The sequence below is a fragment of the Octodon degus genome, unplaced genomic scaffold (genome assembly GCF_000260255.1).
Source record: "Octodon degus isolate 3935 unplaced genomic scaffold, OctDeg1.0 scaffold00302, whole genome shotgun sequence".
NCBI lineage: Eukaryota > Metazoa > Chordata > Mammalia > Rodentia > Octodontidae > Octodon > Octodon degus.
The window spans coordinates 803,094-808,790 of NW_004524878.1; positions in this window are offsets into that span (position 1 = coordinate 803,094).

Below are 5,697 nucleotides of genomic sequence, written 5' to 3' on the forward strand. Positions count from 1 at the left end.
GAGAGAGAGAGAGAGAGAGAGAGAGAGAGAGAGAGAGAGAGAGAGAGACCCCGCGAGCCGCGGTGAGGGCTGTGCTGGTCACTGTGCGAATGTAACCCACGAGCTCGAGAGCAGAGGGCGCCCGGAGGTGCGATCGCGGCCTGTAACCCTGGCCCCTGCAGCTGCGAGTGTGGGACCCCTGCGTGAGGTTGAGAAGCGCCGTGAGAGTGCATCCAGTCCACGTGTGTCCCTGGGCTGGGACTAAGTACAGGGAGCCCACCCAGCACAGGAATGTGTGAGACGGGTGAGCGTGCTTCTGTGCGTGATGTGTGAGTGTGACTCCTGGCCACTGAGGCAGGCGCCCCATCCCCTCTATTTTGTCATTAAGACAGACCTGGAGAAACTAGGGAGGATCACGAGGCAGCGGATGCGGGAGCCAGGCCACGCACCCCTCCCCAGCCACCTGTTCCTGCGCGCTCTGGGATTTGCTTCCTTGGTACCCACCGCCTCCGCCGAGTTCCCCGCCCAGCTTCCCACCCCTGCTTCTTTGCCCTCGCACTACCCCTGCTGGTACCAACGCCACTCCCCCACCCTCCTCTTTTATTTCCAGGCTCATAGCCGCCCCCGCCCGCCTGGGCTCCACACCCAGGCACACCTTGCGCCTCCACCCACCCGCTGTCCGGTTCCCAGCTCCAGTCTCTCAAGGCTGTGCAGAGGGCGTGCTTATGCTTGACCAACTTCTCCACATTTTACCTCCCAGGAAATCTCTATTGAGAGAGCCAGTGAGAGAGCCTATAGAGGCAGAGACACAGAAGGTAATTGATTCCCCCAAATTAGGTTTCTGCTTTCTAAAGACCAGTATTGTTCCTGTTCTCAATGTGCACAGAGGTATTGAAGATTTCCTTTTTGTTTCCTCAGGCAATGAATGAGCTTAATCCATTTGGCTTTATAAATCAGGAAACTAATATTCGCTCCTTCCATAGCAGCTTTTTAAAATTTTTAATTGGTGGGGGAGGCACAGTTAGTCACCCTTATGCTGTCCCCAAGCCCCCACTTATCAAAACACATCCTGATTGAGGGGTGGAGAAAAGGCAGGATGGGGGCACTCGGGCTGATTCTTCTGCCCTCCTCTGTCCTTGCATACGGACCCTCAGATGGTCTGGGAAAGTTGGAGAAATGATTGCGTGAATTAGGTTCAATTTAGTGAAGCAAAGAGGTTCTTCACAATCCTTGCCCAAATTAGCTTCTCTTAATTGCCCACTAGCTCTGAGCCACTGAGCACAGCCATGCCATAGCCGGGTTCGGCCATCCCTCTGCTTCACTGCACAGACTCTAGAGTTTCTTCCTGGTGCCAAGATCTGACTTAGCTCCCCATGCTCAAAAAGATCCTGGATGGCTCTCTATAGTCCTCAGGTGCCTCATGATCTGGGGCTGCCTTGGGTCCCCCACTGCTCCACTTCAGCCCACCTGATATCCTTTGGTTTTACTCCCATCCTTCCTGCTCCCCTGGGCTGCCTGTACCACAGCAGCTGCCCCAGGGACTCTTCTCTGCACAGTGAGCCCTACCTACCTCTCACAAACAATGCCCCATCCTCCTCCAAATGGATATCTCTGCCTGAAGAGCAGAGCTTGTGGCTAGGGCACTATTCCCTGGAGGCCTGGGGCACACAGTCAGCCACTGAGGGCAGGGTTTCACCTCCCCCCCCCCAGAGGGGGAGGACATGGTAGGATGTCAAGAGACTCCCCAGGACCATGGGCACAGAGGATCAAGGAAGGGAAATCTTTTTCTGGACTTGAGATTGAAGAAAAGAGGCTCAGTAGCAGACTCCGGAGCGGCACTTTTTCCTAGGATCTTGAATAGATGGCATGGGAACCATGCCCGGGAGCCTGCTTTTTCCCACACCCAATATTTGGATTCTCACGCTCTTGCTATTTAGTTCTCTGTGTAGCCAGGCAGGGTCATTGCCTAAATCGGTGCTAGCTGCTCCCTGTATGTGGGCATCTAGTCAAGGGAGCAAGTGGGGCTCAAAATTCTCTTTGCTCTCCAGGCCTTGTGCCTAGCTTAGGCTGCACCCACCCAGAGATGGCACCTTTGGCTCATTTGCAGATGTTCATTCAGATGATCATAGCCCTGCAACTGAGTATCTCTACTCTCGCAAAGTCCACGGGCAGAAAAATCAGCCTGAGAGATGAGTACCCAACCTCCCTGCCCCACCTGCACTTGTGGCAAGGGACTGTGGGAGCTTTTAAAAGACTAGTCTTTTTTTGGTGGGGAGACAGACAGACAGACAGACAGACAGACAGACAGAATGTTTGGCATGGAGTTATCAGGTGGCCCAACTCCATCTTTGTGTGTATACAGACCACCAATTTCTGGTGAAAGACTTCAAATTCAGTTCATAGCTAGGACTGAGACCTGCAAAGGGAAGAGCTGGAATGGAAGGAGCTGTTTTACAGAATGAGGTTCCCGCAGGAAGGCCGTGTTGGAGGGGGCAATGAGGTTCCTGAGAAGGGATTTTTATGGACTACATAGACTGAGCAGCAGGGTCCAGAGTTTGGAAGGAGCAGCAGTTCCAGGGGTGATGCGGGGGTGGGCCTGAGCCACTCCTGACCAGCACTCTGGGAAGAAAAGGGCAGTGGTACAAATGACGAACTTATTCACCAGGAGTCCTACAGGCTTGCTGTGGGAGTCCCCTGTAAAAGAGCTGGTCACTCTTTACCTGTCTGGGCCAGGAAGGTAAATAGCGAGGTAGCATTGGTTAGCAGAAGCTCAAAGCTCCATGGCAAGAGCATCAGGCAATAGAACTAATTGTAATGGGCAACAGCGATTCCTCCAATCCATCAACCCCAATCTCGTACCCTGGGGTTGTAAGAGAATGACACTCCAGAACTGGAAATCTAGTGTTGTCCAGAGGGTAGTTGGATTAAACATGTAAGTAGTCGTTGAAGGCCCCACAACTTTTTAGAAAGGAAGATTCTGGGAAGGAGGATTGGAACACATCAGAATTTGGGGTTAATTATTATAAATATGTAAGATCTGGAACTTGACATTGTACGGCCTATATGTCCCAACCTGCCTGAGCTGACTACAGGCATGATGAGAAGGGCCATGTGGTCTAGAGAGGGCCAGCGACAGGCGCAGCCCCACTGTGACTACCGGCTTCTCCTGATGGTAGCGGAGCTCAGTGCGTCAGTGTGTTACACAAAGCAGATTGTCTGAGTAAGTTAGAAAATAATATACAGCCAAATGCTGTTTACAAGAAATACTCCCAAAACAAGGTGACAGAAAAACTGAAAATAAAGCAATGGCAAAAAAAATATACTAAGCAAATGGAAGCAGAGAGGGAGTAGGAACAGCAATATTCATGTCAAACAAAGCTTACTGCAAGCCTGAAAGCATAAGCTGCCTGGAAATTAAGAAACATACCCTTAAATTACTACTAAATCGAAAATAAAATTAGCACTGAAATTACAAACAAAGTAGTGATGAAAAAGAGAAACCAGCATGTCCTACAGAAGTTGTAGGGCAAGGAAATACACTCTTAAATGCTTTCAATGTTAAACTAAAGACCAAGAGTAAATAAACTAGATCTAAGAAGTTAGAAAAAGAACAAAGCAAAAAAACACAGGGCAATTAATCAGGTTCACATTATAAATTAATGTGATAGAGTATAAAAAGTTAAATAATAATAATTAAAAGGGCAAAGTAGAGTCAAAATCTACTTCTTTGAAAACAAAATCCTGGGACCGGGGAGATGGCTCAGTAGAATAAGCCCTTCCCTGGCAAGCGCAAGGGCCTGAGTTCAAACCCCGGTTCCGGAAAAAAAAAAAAAAAGAAAGAAAAAAAGAAAGAGAAAAAAAATCCTGACAAAATAGTAAAATGCAGGCAAATCTGTCTAAGGAAACAAAGACAGTCAAAGTGTACAATATTAACTATGAAAAGATGTATCACAAGCATAGAAAAGGTAAAAGAGTTATAGCAATACAAATAAGCCTATGAAAATAAACATGAAAGCCCAGAGAAATGTAGAAAATTGGTAAAACTGAACATAGAGGCCCAAACCCGGACTAGCTCAATAAATGAAAGACATTTAAAAGAAAATTAAAACTCTGCCATTAAAATATCACAAGGCGCCGTGTGATCCAGCAATGCTGTGAACCAAAAGCAAGTTCTTCAAGAAATATTTATATATTCATACTCTTAGCAGCATTGTTCACACGAGCCAAAAGGTAGAAAAACCCAACTGTCCACTGGACAGCAACCATCCAGTGCTGAGCCGAGAAACAAAATGTGGTGCATCCATACAGTGGAATATTATCCAGCCTCTAAAAAGGAAAGAACTTGTGGAACATGCTGCAACATGGATGACCTCGAGGAAGTGATGCTGAATGAAGTAAACTCACCACAGAAGAATAAATACTGTATGCTTCTACTTACAAGTGGTACCCGGTACCTGGAGTACTCAGAATCACAAAACACAGCTATGCCTGGGAGGAGGGACAAATGTGATTTGTTGTTTAATGGGTACAGCATTTCATATGTTCAAGATACAAAGAGTTCCAGGGAATGGCTGCCAAATAGCGTGGATGCACTTAGCACTACTATACTGTACACCTGAAAGTGCTTGGACTGGTGAGGCTTATGTAATGTGGATTTCACCACAATCAGAAATTTAAGGCTGGGTCTGGTGGTGCTCGCCTGTAGTCCCAGCACTTGGGAGGCTGAGGCAGGAGGACTGCAGTGAGTTTGAGGCCAGCCTGGGCTATATAGTAAGTTCAAAGTCAGCCTGAACTACATATTGAGACCCTGTCTCAAGCCTCCCCCGACAAACTAAAAGTCACAAGCCATAACTGACATTATAGTAAATTCTTTATGACTTTTGCAAACGTGTGTGTGTGTGTGTGTGTGTGTGTGTGTGTGTAGTGTTGGGATTGAACCCAGGGACTTGAATATGCTAGCCAAGTGTTCTACCACCAAACCTGGAAACAAGCTTTTAATAGTATTTAAATTACTCCAGATAAGAGAAAAAGTTGAAAAACTTCCCAGTTTGTTTCATGAGCCAGCACTTTCTTCTTTCCCAAACTTTATAATGATTAAATTCTAAATGAAAGAAAAAAAAAAACACAAAATAGTTTGAATACGAGAGCATAATCTGGAATAAGATATTACTTAACTGGATATGGGGAAATATCAAAATAATTCCTAAAGGCAGGGCAAGGTGTGTGTGTGTGTGTGTTGCAGTACTTGGATTATATCCAGGGTTTTCATACTCAGTGACATCCCTCCCTTATGAAACTTTTTTTGGAAATAGAATCTCACTAAGTTGCTTTAAATCCCCTAGGCAGAGCTCAACCTTTCAGGCTTCCTGCCTCAGCCTCCCAGAGTGCTGGGACTATAGGTGTGTGCCACCATCCCCAGCAGGCAGGTTTGTTTTACCCCTACCAATATGATTCAGCATCAGGAGATCTAGCTATATAAATCACTACATCGATAAATAAAGGGGAAATGTGATTGGAGTAACAGATGTCAAAAATAATTTGACAAAATTAAGCATACATTGGTAATAAAATATTAAAACCAATAAAAAAGAACTACAATACTTCATTTTTTTTAGAATTTTATTTTTTAACATTTATTTATTTATGTGTGTGTGTGTGTGTGTGTGTGTGTGTGTGTGGCCAGCTCAGCCCACCTGGGGGCAGGGCTGGCTGGCATGT